At 40.6% G+C, this 22,569-nt stretch overlaps 28 non-coding genes and 15 pseudogenes across 28 annotated transcripts; all 43 read right to left on the bottom strand.

Moving 5' to 3' along the window:
* Positions 1–181: 181 nt before the first annotated feature.
* LOC146034164 (5S ribosomal RNA) lies at positions 182–300 on the bottom strand. The gene has a single exon (XR_014459571.1). It is a non-coding gene; the product is annotated as a 5S ribosomal RNA (ribosomal RNA).
* Positions 301–644: 344 nt separating this feature from the next.
* On the bottom strand, positions 645–763 carry LOC146033426 (5S ribosomal RNA). Its single transcript, XR_014458836.1, has one exon. It is a non-coding gene; the product is annotated as a 5S ribosomal RNA (ribosomal RNA).
* Positions 764–1,107: 344 nt separating this feature from the next.
* On the bottom strand, positions 1,108–1,226 carry LOC146027710 (5S ribosomal RNA). The gene has a single exon (XR_014455097.1). It is a non-coding gene; the product is annotated as a 5S ribosomal RNA (ribosomal RNA).
* A 344-nt stretch (positions 1,227–1,570) lies between these two features.
* On the bottom strand, positions 1,571–1,689 carry LOC146033414 (5S ribosomal RNA). The gene has a single exon (XR_014458824.1). It is a non-coding gene; the product is annotated as a 5S ribosomal RNA (ribosomal RNA).
* Positions 1,690–2,034: 345 nt separating this feature from the next.
* LOC146027383 (5S ribosomal RNA) lies at positions 2,035–2,153 on the bottom strand. The gene has a single exon (XR_014454786.1). It is a non-coding gene; the product is annotated as a 5S ribosomal RNA (ribosomal RNA).
* A 344-nt stretch (positions 2,154–2,497) lies between these two features.
* Positions 2,498–2,616, bottom strand: LOC146032056 (5S ribosomal RNA). The gene has a single exon (XR_014457504.1). It is a non-coding gene; the product is annotated as a 5S ribosomal RNA (ribosomal RNA).
* Positions 2,617–2,961: 345 nt separating this feature from the next.
* Positions 2,962–3,080, bottom strand: LOC146033401 (5S ribosomal RNA). Its single transcript, XR_014458811.1, has one exon. It is a non-coding gene; the product is annotated as a 5S ribosomal RNA (ribosomal RNA).
* Positions 3,081–3,425: 345 nt separating this feature from the next.
* Positions 3,426–3,544, bottom strand: LOC146033389 (5S ribosomal RNA). Its single transcript, XR_014458798.1, has one exon. It is a non-coding gene; the product is annotated as a 5S ribosomal RNA (ribosomal RNA).
* Positions 3,545–3,889: 345 nt separating this feature from the next.
* LOC146029053 (5S ribosomal RNA) lies at positions 3,890–4,007 on the bottom strand (annotated as a pseudogene).
* A 339-nt stretch (positions 4,008–4,346) lies between these two features.
* LOC146028827 (5S ribosomal RNA) lies at positions 4,347–4,455 on the bottom strand (annotated as a pseudogene).
* Positions 4,456–4,800: 345 nt separating this feature from the next.
* LOC146033065 (5S ribosomal RNA) lies at positions 4,801–4,919 on the bottom strand. The gene has a single exon (XR_014458475.1). It is a non-coding gene; the product is annotated as a 5S ribosomal RNA (ribosomal RNA).
* Positions 4,920–5,263: 344 nt separating this feature from the next.
* LOC146031391 (5S ribosomal RNA) lies at positions 5,264–5,382 on the bottom strand. The gene has a single exon (XR_014456858.1). It is a non-coding gene; the product is annotated as a 5S ribosomal RNA (ribosomal RNA).
* A 344-nt stretch (positions 5,383–5,726) lies between these two features.
* On the bottom strand, positions 5,727–5,845 carry LOC146033377 (5S ribosomal RNA). The gene has a single exon (XR_014458786.1). It is a non-coding gene; the product is annotated as a 5S ribosomal RNA (ribosomal RNA).
* A 345-nt stretch (positions 5,846–6,190) lies between these two features.
* Positions 6,191–6,309, bottom strand: LOC146030850 (5S ribosomal RNA). The gene has a single exon (XR_014456333.1). It is a non-coding gene; the product is annotated as a 5S ribosomal RNA (ribosomal RNA).
* A 345-nt stretch (positions 6,310–6,654) lies between these two features.
* On the bottom strand, positions 6,655–6,773 carry LOC146032164 (5S ribosomal RNA). Its single transcript, XR_014457609.1, has one exon. It is a non-coding gene; the product is annotated as a 5S ribosomal RNA (ribosomal RNA).
* A 345-nt stretch (positions 6,774–7,118) lies between these two features.
* On the bottom strand, positions 7,119–7,237 carry LOC146034463 (5S ribosomal RNA). The gene has a single exon (XR_014459870.1). It is a non-coding gene; the product is annotated as a 5S ribosomal RNA (ribosomal RNA).
* Positions 7,238–7,582: 345 nt separating this feature from the next.
* On the bottom strand, positions 7,583–7,701 carry LOC146030704 (5S ribosomal RNA). Its single transcript, XR_014456195.1, has one exon. It is a non-coding gene; the product is annotated as a 5S ribosomal RNA (ribosomal RNA).
* A 344-nt stretch (positions 7,702–8,045) lies between these two features.
* LOC146031116 (5S ribosomal RNA) lies at positions 8,046–8,164 on the bottom strand. Its single transcript, XR_014456591.1, has one exon. It is a non-coding gene; the product is annotated as a 5S ribosomal RNA (ribosomal RNA).
* A 345-nt stretch (positions 8,165–8,509) lies between these two features.
* On the bottom strand, positions 8,510–8,628 carry LOC146035129 (5S ribosomal RNA). The gene has a single exon (XR_014460532.1). It is a non-coding gene; the product is annotated as a 5S ribosomal RNA (ribosomal RNA).
* A 345-nt stretch (positions 8,629–8,973) lies between these two features.
* On the bottom strand, positions 8,974–9,092 carry LOC146030838 (5S ribosomal RNA). Its single transcript, XR_014456322.1, has one exon. It is a non-coding gene; the product is annotated as a 5S ribosomal RNA (ribosomal RNA).
* Positions 9,093–9,437: 345 nt separating this feature from the next.
* On the bottom strand, positions 9,438–9,556 carry LOC146033365 (5S ribosomal RNA). The gene has a single exon (XR_014458774.1). It is a non-coding gene; the product is annotated as a 5S ribosomal RNA (ribosomal RNA).
* Positions 9,557–9,902: 346 nt separating this feature from the next.
* Positions 9,903–10,020, bottom strand: LOC146029546 (5S ribosomal RNA; annotated as a pseudogene).
* Positions 10,021–10,315: 295 nt separating this feature from the next.
* On the bottom strand, positions 10,316–10,433 carry LOC146028623 (5S ribosomal RNA; annotated as a pseudogene).
* Positions 10,434–10,772: 339 nt separating this feature from the next.
* On the bottom strand, positions 10,773–10,891 carry LOC146028330 (5S ribosomal RNA; annotated as a pseudogene).
* A 343-nt stretch (positions 10,892–11,234) lies between these two features.
* LOC146034355 (5S ribosomal RNA) lies at positions 11,235–11,353 on the bottom strand. The gene has a single exon (XR_014459762.1). It is a non-coding gene; the product is annotated as a 5S ribosomal RNA (ribosomal RNA).
* Positions 11,354–11,697: 344 nt separating this feature from the next.
* LOC146027860 (5S ribosomal RNA) lies at positions 11,698–11,816 on the bottom strand (annotated as a pseudogene).
* Positions 11,817–12,160: 344 nt separating this feature from the next.
* Positions 12,161–12,279, bottom strand: LOC146028955 (5S ribosomal RNA; annotated as a pseudogene).
* A 344-nt stretch (positions 12,280–12,623) lies between these two features.
* On the bottom strand, positions 12,624–12,742 carry LOC146027823 (5S ribosomal RNA; annotated as a pseudogene).
* A 343-nt stretch (positions 12,743–13,085) lies between these two features.
* Positions 13,086–13,204, bottom strand: LOC146034354 (5S ribosomal RNA). The gene has a single exon (XR_014459761.1). It is a non-coding gene; the product is annotated as a 5S ribosomal RNA (ribosomal RNA).
* A 344-nt stretch (positions 13,205–13,548) lies between these two features.
* On the bottom strand, positions 13,549–13,667 carry LOC146027859 (5S ribosomal RNA; annotated as a pseudogene).
* A 344-nt stretch (positions 13,668–14,011) lies between these two features.
* Positions 14,012–14,130, bottom strand: LOC146028954 (5S ribosomal RNA; annotated as a pseudogene).
* Positions 14,131–14,474: 344 nt separating this feature from the next.
* Positions 14,475–14,593, bottom strand: LOC146028212 (5S ribosomal RNA; annotated as a pseudogene).
* A 345-nt stretch (positions 14,594–14,938) lies between these two features.
* On the bottom strand, positions 14,939–15,057 carry LOC146033353 (5S ribosomal RNA). Its single transcript, XR_014458762.1, has one exon. It is a non-coding gene; the product is annotated as a 5S ribosomal RNA (ribosomal RNA).
* A 2,878-nt stretch (positions 15,058–17,935) lies between these two features.
* On the bottom strand, positions 17,936–18,054 carry LOC146033780 (5S ribosomal RNA). The gene has a single exon (XR_014459189.1). It is a non-coding gene; the product is annotated as a 5S ribosomal RNA (ribosomal RNA).
* Positions 18,055–18,399: 345 nt separating this feature from the next.
* On the bottom strand, positions 18,400–18,518 carry LOC146033904 (5S ribosomal RNA). The gene has a single exon (XR_014459312.1). It is a non-coding gene; the product is annotated as a 5S ribosomal RNA (ribosomal RNA).
* Positions 18,519–18,863: 345 nt separating this feature from the next.
* On the bottom strand, positions 18,864–18,982 carry LOC146027768 (5S ribosomal RNA; annotated as a pseudogene).
* A 344-nt stretch (positions 18,983–19,326) lies between these two features.
* LOC146029400 (5S ribosomal RNA) lies at positions 19,327–19,445 on the bottom strand (annotated as a pseudogene).
* Positions 19,446–19,789: 344 nt separating this feature from the next.
* Positions 19,790–19,908, bottom strand: LOC146033012 (5S ribosomal RNA). Its single transcript, XR_014458422.1, has one exon. It is a non-coding gene; the product is annotated as a 5S ribosomal RNA (ribosomal RNA).
* Positions 19,909–20,254: 346 nt separating this feature from the next.
* On the bottom strand, positions 20,255–20,373 carry LOC146030722 (5S ribosomal RNA). Its single transcript, XR_014456213.1, has one exon. It is a non-coding gene; the product is annotated as a 5S ribosomal RNA (ribosomal RNA).
* A 346-nt stretch (positions 20,374–20,719) lies between these two features.
* LOC146034707 (5S ribosomal RNA) lies at positions 20,720–20,838 on the bottom strand. Its single transcript, XR_014460111.1, has one exon. It is a non-coding gene; the product is annotated as a 5S ribosomal RNA (ribosomal RNA).
* A 344-nt stretch (positions 20,839–21,182) lies between these two features.
* On the bottom strand, positions 21,183–21,301 carry LOC146031464 (5S ribosomal RNA). Its single transcript, XR_014456931.1, has one exon. It is a non-coding gene; the product is annotated as a 5S ribosomal RNA (ribosomal RNA).
* Positions 21,302–21,646: 345 nt separating this feature from the next.
* On the bottom strand, positions 21,647–21,765 carry LOC146028116 (5S ribosomal RNA; annotated as a pseudogene).
* Positions 21,766–22,110: 345 nt separating this feature from the next.
* Positions 22,111–22,229, bottom strand: LOC146027767 (5S ribosomal RNA; annotated as a pseudogene).
* Between the last annotated feature and the right edge of the window lie 340 nt (positions 22,230–22,569).

Here is a 22,569-nt window from a genome sequence, read left to right as displayed (position 1 = left end):
GGCTCAACACTATTTAGCTGCCAAAAGCAGTTGGAATTGGGCCGAAACAGTGTGGTAAGTCTTTAGGTGATGGCTATTGTGTCTGTTTGACCTCTTCCAAATGTCTGTATTGGCAATAAAAAGAAAAAGTTTCCAATTTAAATAACTAGAGAATAAAAACAATTTGCCAGTAATGGGAAAAAACCTACAGCACCTGGTGTTCCCATGTGGTCTCCCACCCAAGTACTAAAGAGGCCCAACACTGCTTAGCTTCCAAGATCAGACGAGATTGGGCGTATCCAATGTGGTATGGCTGTAGGTGAGATGCAGGCACTTTTTTGCCCTCTTCTACTTCTATCTAAAGGTAAGCTAATAAAAAAGTTTCCTAACTATATTGGCTTACTGAAAAAAATCATGTGTTGGTAATGTAAAAAGACCTACAGGACATAATATTAGCAGGTGGTCTCAAATTAAACTGCTAAAGAGGCTCAATACAATTTAGCTGCCAAAAGCAGTTGGAATTGGGCCGAAACACTGTGGTAAGTCTTTAGGTGATGGCTATTGTGTCTGTTTGACCTCTCCCAAATGTCTGTATTGGCAATAAAAAGAAAAAGTTTCCAATTTAAATAGCTAGAGAATAAAAACAATTTGCCAGTAATGGAAAAAACCTACAGCACCTGGTGTTCCCATGTGGTCTCCCACCCAAGTACTAACCAGGCCCAACACTGCTTAGCTTCCAAGATCAGACGAGATTGGGCGTATCCAATGTGGTATGGCTGTAGGTGAGATACAGTCACTTTTTTGCCCTCTTCTACTTCTATAACCAGGTAAGCTAATAAAAAAGTTTCCTAACATTATTGGCTTACTGAAAAAAATCATGTGTTGGTAATGTAAAAAGACCTACAGGACATAATATTAGCAGGTGGTCTCAAATGAAACTACTAAAGAGGCTCAACACTATTTAGCTGCCAAAAGTAGTTGGAATTGGGCCGAAACAGTGTGGTAAGTCTTTAGGTGATGGCTATTGTGTCTGTTTGACCTCTCCCAAATGTCTGTATTGGCAATAAAAAGAAAAAGTTTCCAATTTAAATAGCTAGAGAATAAAAACAATTTGCCAGTAATGGGAAAAACCTACAGCACCTGGTGTTCCCATGTGGTCTCCCACCCAAGTACTAAAGAGGCCCAACACTGCTTAGTTTCCAAGATCAGACGAGATTGGGCGTATCCAATGTGGTATGGCTGTAGGTGAGATGCAGGCACTTTTTTGCCCTCTTCTACTTCTATCTAAAGGTAAGCTAATAAAAAAGTTTCCTAACTATATTGGCTTACTGAAAAAAATCATGTGTTGGTAATGTAAAAAGACCTACAGGACATAATATTAGCAGGTGGTCTCAAATTAAACTGCTAAAGAGGCTCAATACAATTTAGCTGCCAAAAGCAGTTGGAATTGGGCCGAAACACTGTGGTAAGTCTTTAGGTGATGGCTATTGTGTCTGTTTGACCTCTCCCAAATGTCTGTATTGGCAATAAAAAGAAAAAGTTTCCAATTTAAATAGCTAGAGAATAAAAACAATTTGCCAGTAATGGGAAAAACCTACAGCACCTGGTGTTCCCATGTGGTCTCCCACCCAAGTACTAACCAGGCCCAACACTGCTTAGCTTCCAAGATCAGACGAGATTGGGCGTATCCAATGTGGTATGGCTGTAGGTAAGATACAGTCACTTTTTTGCCCTCTTCTACTTCTATAACCAGGTAAGCTAATAAAAAAGTTTCCTAACATTATTGGCTTACTGAAAAAAATCATGTGTTGGTAATGTAAAAATACCTACAGGACATAATATTAGCAGGTGGTCTCAAATTAAACTACTAAAGAGGCTCAACACTATTTAGCTGCCAAAAGCAGTTGGAATTGGGCCGAAACAGTGTGGTAAGTCTTTAGGTGATGGCTATTGTGTCTGTTTGACCTCTCCCAAATGTCTGTATTGGCAATAAAAAGAAAAAGTTTCCAATTTAAATAACTAGAGAATAAAAACAATTTGCCAGTAATGGGAAAAAACCTACAGCACCTGGTGTTCCCATGTGGTCTCCCACCCAAGTACGAAAGAGGCCCAACACTGCTTAGCTTCCAAGATCAGACGAGATTGGGCGTATCCAATGTGGTATGGCTGTAGGTGAGATGCAGGCACTTTTTTGCCCTCTTCTACTTCTATCTAAAGGTAAGCTAATAAAAAAGTTTCCTAACTATATTGGCTTACTGAAAAAAATCATGTGTTGGTAATGTAAAAAGACCTACAGGACATAATATTAGCAGGTGGTCTCAAATTAAACTGCTAAAGAGGCTCAATACAATTTAGCTGCCAAAAGCAGTTGGAATTGGGCCGAAACACTGTGGTAAGTCTTTAGGTGATGGCTATTGTGTCTGTTTGACCTCTCCCAAATGTCTGTATTGGCAATAAAAAGAAAAAGTTTCCAATTTAAATAGCTAGAGAATAAAAACAATTTGCCAGTAATGGGAAAAACCTACAGCACCTGGTGTTCCCATGTGGTCTCCCACCCAAGTACTAACCAGGCCCAACACTGCTTAGCTTCTAAGATCAGACGAGATTGGGCGTATCCAATGTGGTATGGCTGTAGGTGAGATACAGTCACTTTTTTGCCCTCTTCTACTTCTATAACCAGGTAAGCTAATAAAAAAGTTTCCTAACATTATTGGCTTACTGAAAAAAATCATGTGTTGGTAATGTAAAAATACCTACAGGACATAATATTAGCAGGTGGTCTCAAATTAAACTACTAAAGAGGCTCAACACTATTTAGCTGCCAAAAGCAGTTGGAATTGGGCCGAAACAGTGTGGTAAGTCTTTAGGTGATGGCTATTGTGTCTGTTTGACCTCTCTCAAATCTCTGTATTGGCAATAAAAAGAAAAAGTTTCCAATTTAAATAGCTAGAGCATAAAAACAATTTGCCAGTAATGGGAAAAAACCTACAGCACCTGGTGTTCCCATGTGGTCTCCCACCCAAGTACTAACCAGGCCCAACACTGCTTAGCTTCCAAGATCAGACGAGATTGGGCGTATCCAATGTGGTATGGCTGTAGGTGAGATAGAGTCACTTTTTTGCCCTCTTCTACTTCTATAACCAGGTAAGCTAATAAAAAAGTTTCCTAACATTATTGGCTTACTGAAAAAAATCATGTGTTGGTAATGTAAAAAGACCTACAGGACATAATATTAGCAGGTGGTCTCAAATTAAACTACTAATGAGGCTCAACACTGTTTAGCTGCCAAAAGCAGTTGGAATTGGGCCGAAACAGTGTGGTAAGTCTTTAGGTGATGGCTATTGTGTCTGTTTGACCTCTCTCAAATCTCTGTATTGGCAATAAAAAGAAAAAGTTTCCAATTTAAATAGCTAGAGCATAAAAACAATTTGCCAGTAATGGGAAAAAACCTACAGCACCTGGTGTTCCCATGTGGTCTCCCACCCAAGTACTAACCAGGCCCAACACTGCTTAGCTTCCAAGATCAGACGAGATTGGGCGTATCCAATGTGGTATGGCTGTAGGTGAGATAGAGTCACTTTTTTGCCCTCTTCTACTTCTATAACCAGGTAAGCTAATAAAAAAGTTTCCTAACATTATTGGCTTACTGAAAAAAATCATGTGTTGGTAATGTAAAAAGACCTACAGGACATAATATTAGCAGGTGGTCTCAAATTAAACTACTAATGAGGCTCAACACTGTTTAGCTGCCAAAAGCAGTTGGAATTGGGCCGAAACAGTGTGGTAAGTCTTTAGGTGATGGCTATTGTGTCTGTTTCACCTCTCTCAAATGTCTGTATTGGCAATAAAAAGAAAAAGTTTCCAATTTAAATAGCTAGAGAATAAAAACAATTTGCCAGTAATGGGAAAAAACCTACAGCACCTGGTGTTCCTATGTGGTCTCCCACCCAAGTACTAACCAGGCCCAACACTGCTTAGCTTCCAAGATCAGACGAGATTGGGCGTATCCAATGTGGTATAGGTGAGATAGAGTCACTTTATTGCCCTCTTCTACTTCTATAACCAGGTAAGCTAATAAAAAAGTTTCCTAACTGTATTGGCTTCCTGAAAAAATCATGTGTTGGTAATGTAAAAAGACCTACAGGACATTATATTAGCAGGTGGTCTCAAATTAAACTACTAAAGAGGCTCAACACTATTTAGCTGCTAAAAGAAGTTGGAATTGGACCGAAACAGTGTGGTAAGTCTTTAGGTGATGGCTATTGTGTCTGTTTGACCTCTCTCAAATGTCTGTATTGGCAATAAAAAGAAAAAGTTTCCAATTTAAATAGCTAGAGAATAAAAACAATTTGCCAGTAATGGGAAAAAACCTACAGCACCTGGTGTTCCCATGTGGTCTCCCACCCAAGTACTAACCAGGCCCAACACTGCTTAGCTTCCAAGATCAGGCGTATCCAATGCGGTATGGCTGTAGGTGAGATACAGTCACTTTTTTGCCCTCTTCTACTTCTATAACCAGGTAAGCTAATAAAAAAGTTTCCTAACATTATTGGCTTACTGAAAAAAATCATGTGTTGGTAATGTAAAAAGACCTACAGGACATAATATTAGCAGGTGGTCTCAAATTAAACTACTAATGAGGCTCAACACTGTTTAGTTGCCAAAAGCAGTTGGAATTGGGCCGAAACAGTGTGGAAAGTCTTTAGGTGATGGCTATTGTGTCTGTTTCACCTCTCTCAAATGTCTGTATTGGCAATAAAAAGAAAAAGTTTCCAATTTAAATAGCTAGAGAATAAAAACAATTTGCCAGTAATGGGAAAAAACCTACAGCACCTGGTGTTCCCATTTGGTCTCCCACCCAAGTACTAACCAGGCCCAACACTGCTTACCTTCCAAGATCAGACGAGATTGGGCGTATCCAATGTGGTATGGCTGTAAGTGAGATACAGGCACTTTTTTGCCCTCTTCTACTTCTATCTAAAGGTAAGCTAATAAAAAACTTTCCTAAATATATTGGCTTACTGAAAAAAATCATGTGTTGGTAATGTAAAAAGACCAACAGGACATAATATTAGCAGGTGGTCTCAAATTAAACTACTAAAGAGGCTCAACACTATTTAGCTGCCAAAAGCAGTTGGAATTGGGCCGAAACAGTGTGGTAAGTCTTTAGGTGATGGCTATTGTGTCTGTTTGACCTCTCCCAAATGTCTGTATTGGCAATAAAAAGGAAAAGTTTCCAATTTAAATAGCTAGAGAATAAAAACAATTTGCCAGTAATGGGAAAAACCTACAGCACCTGGTGTTCCCATGTGGTCTCCCACCCAAGTACTAACCAGGCCCAACACTGCTTAGCTTCCAAGATCAGACGAGATTGGGCGTATCCAATGTGGTATGGCTGTAGTTGAGATACAGTCACTTTTTTGCCTCTTCTACTTCTATAACCAGGTAAGCTAATAAAAAAGTTTCCTAACATTATTGGCTTACTGGAAAAAATCATGTGTTGGTAATGTAAAAATACCTACAGGACATAATATTAGCAGGTGGTCTCAAATTAAACTACTAAAGAGGCTCAACACTATTTAGCTGCCAAAAGCAGTTGGAATTGGGCCGAAACAGTGTGGTAAGTCTTTAGGTGATGGCTATTGTGTCTGTTTGACCTCTCCCAAATGTCTGTATTGGCAATAAAAAGAAAAAGTTTCCAATTTAAATAGCTAGAGAATAAAAACAATTTGCTAGTAATGAGAAAAAACCTACAGCACCTGGTGTTCCCATGTGGTCTCCCACCCAAGTACTAACCAGGCCCAACACTGCTTAGCTTCCAAGATCAGACGAGATTGGGCGTATCCAATGTGGTATGGCTGTAGGTGATATAGAGTCACTTTTTTGCCCTCTTCTTCTTCTATAACCAGGTAAGCTAATAAAAAAGTTTCCTAACATTATTGGCTTACTGAAAAAAATCATGTGTTGGTAATGTAAAAAGACCTACAGGACATAATATTAGCAGGTGGTCTCAAATTAAACTACTAAAGAGGCTCAACACTGTTTAGCTGCCAAAAGCAGTTGGAATTGGGCCGAAACAGTGTGGTAAGTCTTTAGGTGATGGCTATTGTGTCTGTTTAACCTCTCTCAAATGTCTGTATTGGCAATAAAAAGAAAAAGTTTCCAATTTAAATAGCTAGAGAATAAAAACAATTTGCCAGTAATGGGAAAAAACCTACAGCACCTGGTGTTCCCATGTGGTCTCCCACCCAAGTACTAACCAGGCCCAACACTGCTTAGCTTCCAAGATCAGATGAGATTGGGCGTATCCAATGTGGTATGGCTGTAGGTGAGATGCAGGCACTTTTTTGCCCTCTTCTACTTCTATCTAAAGGTAAGCTAATAAAAAAGTTTCCTAACTATATTGGCTTACTGAAAAAAATCATGTGTTGGTAATGTAAAAAGACCTACAGGACATAATATTAGCAGGTGGTCTCAAATTAAACTGCTAAAGAGGCTCAATACTATTTAGCTGCCAAAAGCAGTTGGAATTGGGCCGAAACAGTGTGGTAATTCTTTAGGTGATGGCTATTGTGTCTGTTTGACCTCTCCCAAATGTCTGTATTGGCAATAAAAAGAAAAAGTTTCCAATATAAATAGCTAGAGAATAAAAACAATTTGCCAGTAATGGGAAAAAACCTACAGCACCTGGTGTCCCCATGTGGTCTCCCACCCAAGTACTAACCAGGCCCAACACTGCTTAGCTTCCAAGATCAGACGAGATTGGGCGTATCCAATGTGGTATGGCTGTAGGTGAGATGCAGGCACTTGTTTGCCCTCTTCTACTTCTATCTAAAGGTAAGCTAATAAAAAAGTTTCCTAACTGTATTGGCTTACTGAAATAAATCATGTGTTGGTAATGTAAAAAGACCTACAGGACATAATATTAGCAGGTGGTCTCAAATTAGACTGCTAAAGAGGATCAATACTATTTAGCTGCCAAAAGCAGTTGGAATTGGGCCGAAACAGTGTGGTAAGTCTTTAGGTGATGGCTATTGTGTCTGTTTGACCTCTCCCAAATGTCTGTATTGGCAATAAAAAGAAAAAGTTTCCAATTTAAAAAGCTAGAGAATAAAAACAATTTGCCAGTAATGGGAAAAAACCTACAGCACCTGGTGTTCCCATGTGGTCTGCCACCAAAGTACTAACCAGGCCTAACATTGCTTAGCTTCCAAGATCAGACGAGATTGGGCATATCCAATGTGGTATGGCTGTAGGTGAGATACAGTCACTTTTTTGCCCTCTTCTACTTCTATAACCAGGTAAGCTAATAAAAAAGTTTCCTAACATTATTGGCTTACTGAAAAAAATCATGTGTTGGTAATGTAAAAAGACCTACAGGACATAATATTAGCAGGTGGTCTCAAATTAAACTACTAATGAGGCTCAACACTGTTTAGTTGCCAAAAGCAGTTGGAATTGGGCCGAAACAGTGTGGAAAGTCTTTAGGTGATGGCGATTGTGTCTGTTTCACCTCTCTCAAATGTCTGTATTGGCAATAAAAAGAAAAAGTTTCCAATTTAAATAGCTAGAGAATAAAAACAATTTGCCAGTAATGGGAAAAAACCTACAGCACCTGGTGTTCCCATATGGTCTCCCACCCAAGTACTAACCAGGCCCAACACTGCTTAGCTTCCAAGATCAGACGAGATTGGGCGTATCCAATGTGGTATGGCTGTAGGTGAGATACAGGCACTTTTTTGCCCTCTTCTACTTCTATCTAAAGGTAAGCTAATAAAAAACTTTCCTAACTATATTGGCTTACTGAAAAAAATCATGTGTTGGTAATGTAAAAAGACCAACAGGACATAATATTAGCAGGTGGTCTCAAATTAAACTACTAAAGAGGCTCAACACTATTTAGCTGCCAAAAGCAGTTGGAATTGGGCCGAAACAGTGTGGTAAGTCTTTAGGTGATGGCTATTGTGTCTGTTTGACCTCTCCCAAATGTCTGTATTGGCAATAAAAAGAAAAAGTTTCCAATTTAAATAGCTAGAGAATAAAAACAATTTGCCAGTAATGGGAAAAACCTACAGCACCTGGTGTTCCCATTTGGTCTCCCACCCAAGTACTAACCAGGCCCAACACTGCTTAGCTTCCAAGATCAGACGAGATTGGGCGTATCCAATGTGGTATGGCTGTAGGTGAGATACAGTCACTTTTTTGCCCTCTTCTACTTCTATAACCAGGTAAGCTAATAAAAAAGTTTCCTAACATTATTGGCTTACTGAAAAAAATCATGTGTTGGTAATGTAAAAATACCTACAGGACATAATATTAGCAGGTGGTCTCAAATTAAACTACTAAAGAGGCTCAACACTATTTAGCTGCCAAAAGCAGTTGGAATTGGGCCGAAACAGTGTGGTAAGTTTTTAGGTGATGGCTATTGTGTCTGTTTGACCTCTCCCAAATGTCTGTATTGGCAATAAAAAGAAAAAGTTTCCAATATAAATAGCTAGAGAATAAAAACAATTTGCCAGTAATGGGAAAAAACCTACAGCACTTGGTGTTCCCATGTGGTCTCCCACCCAAGTACTAACCAGGCCCAACACTGCTTAGCTTCCAAGATAAGACGAGATTGGGCGTATCCAATGTGGTATGGCTGTAGGTGAGATAGAGTCACTTTTTTGCCCTCTTCTACTTCTATAACCAGGTAAGCTAATAAAAAAGTTTCCTAACATTATTGGCTTACTGAAAAAAATCATGTGTTGGTAATGTAAAAAGACCTACAGGACATAATATTAGCAGGTGGTCTCAAATTAAACTACTAATGAGGCTCAACACTGTTTAGCTGCCAAAAGCAGTTGGAATTGGGCCGAAACAGTGTGGTAAGTCTTTAGGTGATGGCTATTGTGTCTGTTTCACCTCTCTCAAATGTCTGTATTGGCAATAAAAAGAAAAAGTTTCCAATTTAAATAGCTAGAGAATAAAAACAATTTGCCAGTAATGGGAAAAAACCTACAGCACCTGGTGTTCCCATGTGGTCTCCCACCCAAGTACTAACCAGGCCCAACACTGCTTAGCTTCCAAGATCAGATGAGATTGGGCGTATCCAATGTGGTATGGCTGTAGGTGAAATTCAGGCACTTTTTTGCCCTCTTCTACTTCTATTTAAAGGTAAGCTAATAAAAACGTTTCCTAACTATATTGGCTTACTGAAAAAAATCATGTGTTGGTAATGTAAAAAGACCTACAGGACATAATATTAGCAGGTGGTCTCAAATTAAACTGCTAAAGAGGCTCAATACTATTTAGCTGCCAAAAGCAGTTGGAATTGGGCCGAAACAGTGTGGTAAGTCTTTAGGTGATGGCTATTGTGTCTGTTTGACCTCTCCCAAATGTCTGTATTGGCAATAAAAAGAAAAAGTTTCCAATTTAAATAGCTAGAGAATAAAAACAATTTGCCAGTAATGGGAAAAAACCTACAGCACCTGGTGTTCCCATGTGGTCTCCCACCCAAGTACTAACCAGGCCCAACACTGCTTAGCTTCCAAGATCAGACGAGATTGGGCGTATCCAATGTGGTATGGCTGTAGGTGAGATGCAGGCACTTGTTTGCCCTCTTCTACTTCTATCTAAAGTTAAGCTAATAAAAAAAGTTTCCTAACTATATTGGCTTACTGAAAAAAATCATGTGTTGGTAATGTAAAAAGGCCTACAGGACATAATATTAGCAGGTGGTCTCAAATTAAACTACTAAAGAGGCTCAACACTATTTAGCTGCCAAAAGCAGTTAGAATTGGGCCGAAACAGTGTGGTAAGTCTTTAGGTGATGGCTATTGTGTCTGTTTGACCTCATCCAAATGTCTGTATTGGCAATAAAAAGAAAAAGTTTCCAATTTAAATAGCTAGAGAATAAAAACAATTTGCCAGTAATGGGAAAAAACCTACAGCACCTGGTGTTCCCATGTGGTCTCCCAACCAAGTACTAACCAGGCTCAACACTGCTTAGCTTCCAAGATCAGACGAGATTGGGCATATCCAATGTGGTATAGGTTAGATAGAGTCACTTTATTGCCCTCTTCTACTTCTATAACCAGGTAAGCTAATAAAAAAGTTTCCTAACTGTATTGGCTTACTGAAAAAATCTTGTGAGGCTTGAAAAAAGCCTAATGAGGCTCAACACTGTTTAGCTGCCAAAAGCAGTTGGAATTGGGCCGAAACAGTGTGGTAAGTCTTTAGGTGATGGCTATTGTGTCTGTTTCACCTCTCTCAAATGTCTGTATTGGCAATAAAAAGAAAAAGTTTCCAATTTAAATAGCTAGAGAATAAAAACAATTTGCCAGTAATGGGAAAAAACCTACAGCACCTGGTGTTCCCATGTGGTCTCCCACCCAAGTACTAACCAGGCCCAACACTGCTTAGCTTCCAAGATCAGACGAGATTGGGCGTATCCAATGTGGTATAGGTGAGATAGAGTCACTTTATTGCCCTCTTCTACTTCTATAACCAGGTAAGCTAATAAAAAAGTTTCCTAACTGTATTGGCTTACTGAAAAAATCATGTGTTGGTAATGTAAAAAGACCTACAGGACATTATATTAGCAGGTGGTCTCAAATTAAACTACTAAAGAGGCTCAACACTATTTAGCTGCCAAAAGAAGTTGGAATTGGACCGAAACAGTGTGGTAAGTCTTTAGGTGATGGCTATTGTGTCTGTTTGACCTCTCTCAAATGTCTGTATTGGCAATAAAAAGAAAAAGTTTCCAATTTAAATAGCTAGAGAATAAAAACAATTTGCCAGTAATGGGAAAAAGCCTACAGCACCTGGTGTTCCCATGTGGTCTCCCACCCACGTACTAACCAGACCCAACACTGCTTAGCTACCAAGATCAGACGAGATTGGGCGTATCCAATGTGGTATGGCTGGAGGTGAGACACAAGCACTTTTTTGCCCTCTTCTACTTCTATAACCAGGTAAGCTAATAAAAAAGTTTCCTAACTGTATTGGCTTACAGAATAAAATCATGTGTTGGTAAAGTAAAAAGACCTACAGGACATAATATTAGCAGGTGGTCTCAAATTAAACTACTAAAGAGTCTCAACACTGTTTAGCTGCCAAAAGCAGTTTGAATTGGGCCGAAACAGTGTAAAGTCTTTAGGTGATGGCTATTGTGTCTGTTTGACCTCTCCCAAATGTCTGTATTGGCAATAAAAAGAAAAAGTTTCCAATTTAAATAGCTAGAGAATAAGAACAATTTGCCAGTAATAGGAAAAAACCTACAGCACCTGGTGCTCCCATATGGTCTCCCACCCAAGTACTAACCAGGCCCAACACTACTTAGCTTCCAAGATCAGACAAGATTGGGAGTATCCAGCGTGGTATGGCTGTAGGTGAGATAGAGTCACTTTTTTGCCCTCTTCTACTTCTATAACCAGGTAAGCTAATAAAAAAGTTTCCTAACTGTATTGGCTTACTGAAAAAATCATGTGTTGGTAATGTAAAAAGACCTACAGGACATAATATTAGCAGGTGGTCTTAAATTAAACTACTAAAGAGGCTTAACAATATTTAGCTGCCAAAAGCAGTTGGAATTGGGCCGAAACAGTGTGGTAAGTCTTTAGGTGATGGCTATTGTGTCTGTTTCACCTCTCTCAAATGTCTGTATTGGCAATAAAAAGAAAAAGTTTCCAATTTAAATAGCTAGAGAATAAAAACAATTTGCAAGTAATGGGAAAAAACCTACAGCACCTGGTGTCCCCATGTGGTCTCCCACCCAAGTACTAAACAGGCCCAACACTGCTTAGCTTCCAAGATAAGACGAGATTGGGCGTATCCAATGTGGTATGGCTGTAGGTGAGATACAGGCACTTTTTTGCCCTCTTCTACTTCTATAACAGGGTAAGCTAATAAAAAAGTTTCCTAACTGTATTGGCTTACTGAAAAAATCATGTGTTGGTAATGTAAAAAGACCTACAGGACATAATATTAGCAGGTGGTCTCAAATTAAACTACTAAAGAGGCTCAACACTATTTAGCTGCCAAAAGCAGTTGGAATTGGGCCGAAACAGTGTGGTAAGTCTTTAGGTGATGGCTATTGTGTCTGTTTGACCTCTCCCAAATGTCTGTATTGGCAATAAAAAGAAAAAGTTTCCAATTTAAATAGCTAGAGAATAAAAACAATTTGCCAGTAATGGGAAAAAACCTACAGCACCTGGTGTTCCCATGTGGTCTCCCACCCACATACTAACCAGGCCCAGCACTGCTTAGCTACCAAGATCAGACAAGACTGGGCGTATCCAACGTGGCATGGCTGTAGGTGAGATAGAGTCACTTTTTTGCCCTCTTCTACTTCTATAACCAGGTAAGCTAATAAAAAAGTTTCCTAACTGTATTGGCTTACTGAAAAAATCATGTGTTGGTAATGTAAAAAGACCTACAGGACATAATATTAGCAGGTGGTCTCAAATTAAACTACTAAAGAGGCTCAACAATATTTAGCTGCCAAAAGCAGTTGGAATTGGGCCGAAACAGTGTGGTAAGTCTTTAGGTGATGGCTATTGTGTCTGTTTCACCTCTCTCAAATGTCTGTATTGGCAATAAAAAGAAAAAGTTTCCAATTTAAATAGCTAGAGAATAAAAACAGTTTGCCAGTAATGGGAAAAAACCTACAGCACCTGGTGTTCCCATGTGGTCTCCCACCCACGTACTAACCAGACCCAACACTGCTTAGCTACCAAGATCAGACGAGATTGGGCGTATCCAATGTGGTATGGCTGGAGGTGAGACACAAGCACTTTTTTGCCCTCTTCTACTTCTATAACCAGGTAAGCTAATAAAAAAGTTTCCTAACTGTATTGGCTTACAGAATAAAATCATGTGTTGGTAAAGTAAAAAGACCTACAGGACATAATATTAGCAGGTGGTCTCAAATTAAACTACTAAAGAGTCTCAACACTGTTTAGCTGCCAAAAGCAGTTTGAATTGGGCCGAAACAGTGTAAAGTCTTTAGGTGATGGCTATTGTGTCTGTTTGACCTCTCCCAAATGTCTGTATTGGCAATAAAAAGAAAAAGTTTCCAATTTAAATAGCTAGAGAATAAGAACAATTTGCCAGTAATAGGAAAAAACCTACAGCACCTGGTGCTCCCATATGGTCTCCCACCCAAGTACTAACCAGGCCCAACACTACTTAGCTTCCAAGATCAGACAAGATTGGGAGTATCCAGCGTGGTATGGCTGTAGGTGAGATAGAGTCACTTTTTTGCCCTCTTCTACTTCTATAACCAGGTAAGCTAATAAAAAAGTTTCCTAACTGTATTGGCTTACTGAAAAAATCATGTGTTGGTAATGTAAAAAGACCTACAGGACATAATATTAGCAGGTGGTCTTAAATTAAACTACTAAAGAGGCTTAACAATATTTAGCTGCCAAAAGCAGTTGGAATTGGGCCGAAACAGTGTGGTAAGTCTTTAGGTGATGGCTATTGTGTCTGTTTCACCTCTCTCAAATGTCTGTATTGGCAATAAAAAGAAAAAGTTTCCAATTTAAATAGCTAGAGAATAAAAACAATTTGCAAGTAATGGGAAAAAACCTACAGCACCTGGTGTCCCCATGTGGTCTCCCACCCAAGTACTAAACAGGCCCAACACTGCTTAGCTTCCAAGATAAGACGAGATTGGGCGTATCCAATGTGGTATGGCTGTAGGTGAGATACAGGCACTTTTTTGCCCTCTTCTACTTCTATAACAGGGTAAGCTAATAAAAAAGTTTCCTAACTGTATTGGCTTACTGAAAAAATCATGTGTTGGTAATGTAAAAAGACCTACAGGACATAATATTAGCAGGTGGTCTCAAATTAAACTACTAAAGAGGCTCAACACTATTTAGCTGCCAAAAGCAGTTGGAATTGGGCCGAAACAGTGTGGTAAGTCTTTAGGTGATGGCTATTGTGTCTGTTTGACCTCTCCCAAATGTCTGTATTGGCAATAAAAAGAAAAAGTTTCCAATTTAAATAGCTAGAGAATAAAAACAATTTGCCAGTAATGGGAAAAAACCTACAGCACCTGGTGTTCCCATGTGGTCTCCCACCCACATACTAACCAGGCCCAGCACTGCTTAGCTACCAAGATCAGACAAGACTGGGCGTATCCAACGTGGCATGGCTGTAGGTGAGATAGAGTCACTTTTTTGCCCTCTTCTACTTCTATAACCAGGTAAGCTAATAAAAAAGTTTCCTAACTGTATTGGCTTACTGAAAAAATCATGTGTTGGTAATGTAAAAAGACCTACAGGACATAATATTAGCAGGTGGTCTCAAATTAAACTACTAAAGAGGCTCAACAATATTTAGCTGCCAAAAGCAGTTGGAATTGGGCCGAAACAGTGTGGTAAGTCTTTAGGTGATGGCTATTGTGTCTGTTTCACCTCTCTCAAATGTCTGTATTGGCAATAAAAAGAAAAAGTTTCCAATTTAAATAGCTAGAGAATAAAAACAGTTTGCCAGTAATGGGAAAAAACCTACAGCACCTGGTGTTCCCATGTGGTCTCCCACCCACATACTAACCAGGCCCATCACTGCTTAGCTACCAAGATCAGACGAGATTGGGCGTATCCAATGTGGTATGGCTGGAGGTGAGATACAGGCACTTTTTTGCCCTCTTCTACTTCTATAACCAGGTAAGCTAATAAAAAAGTTTCCTAACTGTATTGGCTTACAGATAAAAATCATGTGTTGGTAAAGTAAAAAGACCTACAGGACATGATATTAGCAGGTGGTCTCAAATTAAACTACTAAAGAGGCTCAACACTGTTTAGCTGCCAAAAGCAGTTGGAATTGGGCCGAAACAGTGTGGAAAGTCTTTAGGTGATGGCTATTGTGTCTGTTTGACCTCTCCCAAATGTCTGTATTGGCAATAAAAAGAAAAAGTTTCCAATTTAAATAGCTAGAGAATAAAAACAATTTGCCAGTAATGGGAAAAAACCTACAGCACCTGGTGTTCCCATGTGGTCTCCCACCCAAGTACTAACCAGGCCCAACACTGCTTAGCTTCCAAGATCAGACGAGATTGGGCGTATCCAATGTGGTATGGCTGTAGGTGAGATACAGTCACTTTTTTGCCCTCTTCTACTTCTATAACCAGGTAAGCTAATAAAAAAGTTTCCTAACATTGTTGGCTTACTGAAAAAAATCATGTGTTGGTAATGTAAAAAGATCTACAGGACATAATATTAGCAGGTGGTCTCAAATTAAACTACTAATGAGGCTCAACACTGTTTAGCTGCCAAAAGCAGTTGGAATTGGGCCGAAACAGTGTGGTAAGTCTTTAGGTGATGGCTATTGTGTCTGTTTCACCTCTCTCAAATGTCTGTATTGGCAATAAAAAGAAAAAGTTTCCAGGCGTGGCCTGGCTGTGAAAGGGAGAAGACGTGCACTGCAGGAGCTCAGCACCCTGCAAGCTTTAAAACACCATAATTGCAGCTCCCTGCATCTCCACACACCCCTGCAACCCTCTCTTTGCCTTAGCAAACAGCAGGCATCAAAAGGTAAGGTCCGCGGAGTCGGGGAGCCACTTTGGGGGCTCCTGCGGATTGCGGCCTACCTTGCTCCAGAAGCCGGGGGCTTGATTTTGCAGCCTACCCGGGCAGCACTTCCAGGGCCGTGGGAGCCGGCCGAGATCGCGCTGGACCCCCCCCCTGTCCAGCCTAACTTCAGTGGGTGGGCTCCCCCAACTGATTAGTTGTGCCACCAGGCACAAGATAAGAGCCCTGCAGGAGCCCTTCTTGCAGAGCTCTCACACTGACGGCGGCCATCTTGGATTGGGAAACACAGCTGCCAGAACTACAGAGAGTGGGATCAGAGACCCAGACACAGGCAGGTACAGGACTGGGACCTCTGAATAACATCACCCTCCCATCATCCTCCTGCTGTGATCAATCCAATACAGTGGAGGTATACCTGATTCCACTGTAAAGAAGTATTTTACTGCAAGTTTCTGGCAAGGTATTTTCTTTCCCTACTGTCACAATATTGATCCCTGAGCTCCACCTAGCGGAAGGCATTGGTATTGCAGCCTCAGTTTACATCTCACTATCATTATTGCTACGTGACATCAGTGTTTGAGAGAGGGTAAATTATACATCGACATACGAATATAATCTCCATCACATATACCGGGGCCACCCTGATTGTACCAGGCTCCCGGGGCCCCTTGGCATGCAGGGATGGAGCACGTGAAGATGGCCCATATGAGTTACTGATGCTGCCCTAGCCACCCTATGGGGGGAAAGTGCCGGCGGCGACACCGACAATACAATACGCAGACCACGAGAAGTCTCACCTGAGTTCCCAGAACCCACCCATATTGCTCGAAGTTATAGGTCCCATGGTGAAGGGTAAGAAGAGCACCCCAATGGAAGGCCGAAAATCCCAGAAGGGAGCCAATACGCACTCAGTGGATACCCCCCTGCCCTCCTCAATGCGGCAGTTTTTGTTACCACAGGGACCCGCACCAATAGAAGATACTGTGATACCCTCTACACCTAGCCTGTCGCAGTTTGGGGACACTACATCACAAAACACCCAACTCCCAGAGCTGACATCCTCATTGGAATCAGGAGGTATATCCCAAGTACTGCAGATCTTGAGCACCATGCCAACAAAGCGTGATCTTGATCAGCTGGAGCAGAGGTTTTGTGAAACTGTTCGCTCTGAAATTGCCTCCATTCAGTCCGAGGTGACCCAGATCGGTTCCCGTTTGTCTACAATAGAGGAATTTACCTCAGACTCTGCAACCGCACATAACAACCTAAGGGCAGCAGTCATACGACAGGCGGTTGAACTACAACACCTGCATGAACGTCTGGATGACCTGGACAACAGGGGGCGTCGTAATAACCTGCGGATCAGGGGAATCCCTGAGGACGTCCTCCCACAAAGCCTCATAGATTACCTCACAGGCGTTTTCAACGAACTCCTAGGACAAGCCCCTGGCACCCAAATTGAGTTTGATAGAGCTCATCGGGCATTGAAACCAAGAGGAACCCCTACAGACCGTCCGAGGGACGTAATTTGTCGTCTGCATTATTTCACCCAGAAGGAAGATATCCTCCGTAAGATTCGTCAGAGTGAGTACATTGACCGGGGGGATCACCAGATCCAGATCTTCCAGGACCTATCATGGTCAACCCTCCAAAAGCGGAGAGCTCTCCGCCCACTGACTGCAGAGCTCCGCAAACTAGGACTGAAATACAGATGTGGTTTTCCTTTCAGTTTACAAGTGACGCATAATGGCAAGCTCTATACTTTTAAAGGTTCCGAAGATCTGACGGCTTTCTGCCAGGCATTGGATGTCCCCACAGTCGCCCTTCCAGACTGGCAGGAGCCTTTGGTGTGCTCCATTCCATCAGAACTCAACCATCCTAACAATGACTGGCAGGTAGTACAACGGAATCTAAGGCCACCATTGGAGCAACGGGCCTCCGGGGTCCCTACCCCCAAATGATGATCCACCTCTGCTTCACACTGCAGTCCAGTAGTCAGTTTGAGGACTTTCTCCCGCTCTTCCAACACCTGATCTGATAACTTGTTCCTTTGTCTTGGCACAAACTGACTAAACGGAATATGGACTTTTAGTTTCAGGCTACCTATTTTGGAATCGGGACTTGTTACATTCCTTGGTGAGCTGGTAAGCTTCGTAAGAAGTAATTAATGACAGGTCTTTTCTATTTACGGTTTAATACAACTTTTTCCCTGTTTTTTGGTAGTTTGGGTCGGTCGCTGGCACTGACCTCCAGTGCCCCCACGTCGCCATGTTTTTCTTGGACTCGGACATGCTCCTCATGGCCGGGATTAAGTCTTCAGGTGATGGCTATTGTGTCTGTTTGACCTCTCCCAAATGTCTGTATTGGCAATAAAAAGAAAAAGTTTCCAATTTAAATAGCTAGAGAATAAAAACAATTTGCCAGTAATGGGAAAAATCCTACAGCACCGGGTGTTCCCATGTGGTCTCCCAACCATGTACTAACCAGGCCCAACACTGCTTAGCTTCCAAGATCAAACGAGATTGGGTGTATCCAATGTGGTATGGCTGTAGGTGAGATACAGTCACTTTTTTGCCCTCTTCTACTTCTATAACCAGGTAAGCTAATAAAAAAGTTTCCTAACTGTATTGGCTTACTGAAATAAATCATGTGTTGGTAATGTAAAAAGACCTACAGGACATAATATTAGCAGGTGGTCTCAAATTAAACTACTAAAGAGGCTCAACACTATTTAGCTGCCAAAAGCAGTTGGAATTGGGCCGAAACAGTGTGGTAAGTCTTTATGTGATGGCTATTGTGTCTGTTTGACCTCTCCCAAATGTCTGTATTGGCAATAAAAAGAAAAAGTTTCCAATTAAAATAGCTAGAGAATAAAAACAATTTGCCAGTAATGGGAAAAAACCTACAGCACCTGGTGTTCCCATGTGGTCTCCCACCCAAGTACTAACCAGGCCCATCACTGCTTAGCTTCCAAGATCAGATGAGATTGGGCGTATCCAGTGTGGTATGCCTGTAACTGAGATACAAGCTCTTTTTTGCGCTCTTCTACTTCTATAACCAGGTAAGCTAATAAAAAAGTTTGCTAACAGTATTGGCTTACTGAAAAAAATCATGTGTTGGTAATGTAAAAAGACCTACAGGACATAATATTAGCAGGTGGTCTCAAATTAAACTACTTAAGAGGCTCAACACTGTTTAGCTGCCAAAAGCAGTTGGAATTGGTCCGAAACAGTGTGGTAGGTCTTTAGGTGATGGCTATTGTGTCTGTTTGACCTCTCCCAAATGTCTGTATTGGCAATAAAAAGAAAAAGTTTCCAATTTAAATAGCTAGAGAATAAAAACAATTTGCCAGTAATGGGAAAAAACCTACAGCACCTGGTGTTCCCATGTGGTCTCCCACCCAAGTACTAACCAGGCCCAACACTGCTTAGCTTCCAAGATCAGACAAGACTGGGCCTATCCAACGTGGTATGGCTGTAGGTGAGATAGAGTCACTTTTTTGCCCTCTTCTACTTCTATAACCAGGTAAGCTAATAAAAAAGTTTCCTAACTGTATTGGCTTACTGAAAAAATCATATGTTGGTAATGTAAAACGACCTACAGGACATAATATTAGCAGGTGGTCTCAAATTAAACTACTAAAGAGGCTCAACACTATTTAGCTGCCAAAAGCAGTTGGAATTGGGCCGAAACAGTGTGGTAAGTCTTTAGGTGATGGCTATTGTGTCTGTTTGACCTCTCCCAATTGTCTGTATTGGCAATAAAAAGAAAAAGTTTCCAATTTAAATAGCTAGAGAATAAAAACAATTTGCCAGTAATGGGAAAAAACCTAGAGCAACTGGTGTTCCCATGTGGTCTCCCACCCAAGTACTAACCAGGCCCAACACTGCTTAGCTTCCAAGATCAGACAAGACTGGGCGTATCCAACGTGGTATGGCTGGAGGTGAGATACAGGAACTTTTTTGCCCTCTTCTACTTCTATAACTAGGTAAGCTAATAAAAAAGTTTCCTAACTGTATTGGCTTACTGAAAAAAATCATGTGTTGGTAATGTAAAAAGACCTACTGGACATAATATTAGCAGGTGGTCTCAAATTAAACTACTAAAGAGGCTCAACACTGTTAAGCTGCCAAAACCAGTTGGAATTGGGCCGAAACAGTGTGGTAAGTCTTTAGGTGTTGGCTATTGTGTCTGTTTGACCTCTCCCAAATGTCTGTATATGCAATAAAAAGAAAAAGTTTCCAATTTAAATAGCTAGAGAATAAAAAAATTTGCCAGTAATGAGAAAAAACCTACAGCACCTGGTGTTCCCATGTGGTCTCCCACCCAAGTACTAACCAGGCCCAACACTGCTTAGCTTCCAAGATCATACAAGATTGGGCGTATCCAATGTGGTATGGCTGTAGGTGAGACACAGTCACTTTTTTGCCCTCTTCTACTTCTATAACCAGGTAAGCTAATAAAAAAGCTTCAGAACTATATTGGCTTACTGAAAAAAATCATGTGTTGGTAATGTAAAAAGACCTACAGGACATAATATTAGCAGGTGGTCTCAAATTAAACCACTAAAGAGGCTCAACACTATTTAGCTGCCAAAAGCAGTTGGAATTGGGCCGAAACAGTGTGGTAAGTCTTTAGGTGATGGCTATTGTGTCTGTTTGACCTCTCCCAAATGTCTGTATTGGCAATAAAAAGAAAAAGTTTCCAATTTAAATAGCTAGAGAATAAAAACAATTTGCCAGTAATGGGAAAAAAACCTACAGCACCTGGTGTTCCCATGTGGTCTCCCACCCAAGTACTAACCAGGCCCAACACTGCTTAGCTTCCAAGATCAGACGAGATTGGGCATTTCCAATGTGGTATGGCTGTAGGTGAGATACAGGCACTTTTTTTGCCCTCTTCTACTTCTATCTAAAAGTAAGCTAATAAAAAAGTTTCCTAACTGTATTGGCTTACTGAAAAAAATCATGTGTTGGTAATGTAAAAATACCTACAGGACATAATATTAGCAGGTGGTCTCAAATTAAACTACTAAAGAGGCTCAACACTATTTAGCTGCCAAAAGCAGTTGGAATTGGGCCGAAACAGTGTGGTAAGTCTTTAGGTGATGGCTATTTTGTCTGTTTGACCTCTCCCAAATGTCTGTATTGGCAATAAAAAGAAAAAGTTTCCAATTTAAATAGCTAGAGAATAAAAACAATTTGCAAGTAATGGGAAAAATCCTACAGCACCTGGTGTTCCCATGTGGTCTCCCACCCAAGTACTAACCAGGCACAACACTGCTTAGCTTCCAAGATCATACGAGATTGGGCGTATCCAATGTGGTATGGCTGTAGGTGAGATACAGTCACTTTTTTACCCTCTTCTACTTCTATAACCAGTTAAGCTAATAAAAAAGTTTAATAACTGTATTGGCTTACTGAAAAAATCATGTGTTGGTAATGTAAAAAGACCTACAGGACATAATATTAGCAGGTGGTCTCAAATTAAACTACTAAAGAGGCTCAACACTATTTAGCTGCCAAAAGCAGTTGGAATTGGGCCGAAACAGTGTGGTAAGTCTTCAGGTGATGGCTATTGTGTCTGTTTGACCTCTCCCAAATGTCTGTATTGGCAATAAAAAGAAAAAGTTTCCAATTTAAATAGCTAGAGAATAAAAACAATTTGCCAGTAATGGGAAAAATCCTACAGCACCTGGTGTTCCCATGTGGTCTCCCAACCAAGTACTAACCAGGCCCAACACTGCTTAGCTTCCAAGATCAAACGAGATTGGGTGTATCCAATGTGGTATGGCTGTAGGTGAGATACAGTCACTTTTTTGCCCTCTTCTACTTCTATAACCAGGTAAGCTAATAAAAAAGTTTCCTAACTGTATTGGCTTACTGAAATAAATCATGTGTTGGTAATGTAAAAAGACCTACAGGACATAATATTAGCAGGTGGTCTCAAATTAAACTACTAAAGAGGCTCAACGCTATTTAGCTGCCAAAAGCAGTTGGAATTGAGCCGAAACAGTGTGGTAAGTCTTTATGTGATGGCTATTGTGTCTGTTTGACCTCTCCCAAATGTCTGTATTGGCAATAAAAAGAAAAAGTTTCCAATTAAAATAGCTAGAGAATAAAAACAATTTGCCAGTAATGGGAAAAAACCTACAGCACCTGGTGTTCCCATGTGGTCTCCCACCCAAGTTCTAACCAGGCCCATCACTGCTTAGCTTCCAAGATCAGATGAGATTGGGCGTATCCAGTGTGGTATGCCTGTAACTGAGATGCAAGCACTTTTTTGCGCTCTTCTACTTCTATAACCAGGTATGCTAATAAAAAAGTTTGCTAACAGTATTGGCTTACTGAAAAAAATCATGTGTTGGTAATGTAAAAAGACCTTCAGGACATAATATTAGCAGGTGGTCTCAAATTAAACTACTTAAGAGGCTCAACACTGTTTAGCTGCCAAAAGCAGTTGGAATTGGTCCGAAACAGTGTGGTAGGTCTTTAGGTGATGGCTATTGTGTCTGTTTGACCTCTCCCAAATGTCTGTATTGGCAATAAAAAGAAAAAGTTTCCAATTTAAATAGCTAGAGAATAAAAACAATTTGCCAGTAATGGGAAAAAACCTACAGCACCTGGTGTTCCCATGTGGTCTCCCACCCAAGTACTAACCAGGCCCAACACTGCTTAGCTTCCAAGATCAGACAAGACTGGGCCTATCCAACGTGGTATGGCTGTAGGTGAGATAGAGTCACTTTTTTGCCCTCTTCTACTTCTATAACCAGGTAAGCTAATAAAAAAGTTTCCTAACTGTATTGGCTTACTGAAAAAATCATATGTTGGTAATGTAAAACGACCTACAGGACATAATATTAGCAGGTGGTCTCAAATTAAACTACTAAAGAGGCTCAACACTATTTAGCTGCCAAAAGCAGTTGGAATTGGGCCGAAACAGTGTGGTAAGTCTTTAGGTGATGGCTATTGTGTCTGTTTGACCTCTCCCAATTGTCTGTATTGGCAATAAAAAGAAAAAGTTTCCAATTTAAATAGCTAGAGAATAAAAACAATTTGCCAGTAATGGG

Source organism: Crinia signifera, chromosome 8 (assembly GCF_055691185.1).
Source record: "Crinia signifera chromosome 8, ASM5569118v1, whole genome shotgun sequence".
NCBI lineage: Eukaryota > Metazoa > Chordata > Amphibia > Anura > Myobatrachidae > Crinia > Crinia signifera.
This window is presented reverse-complemented; position numbering and strand designations above follow the sequence as displayed.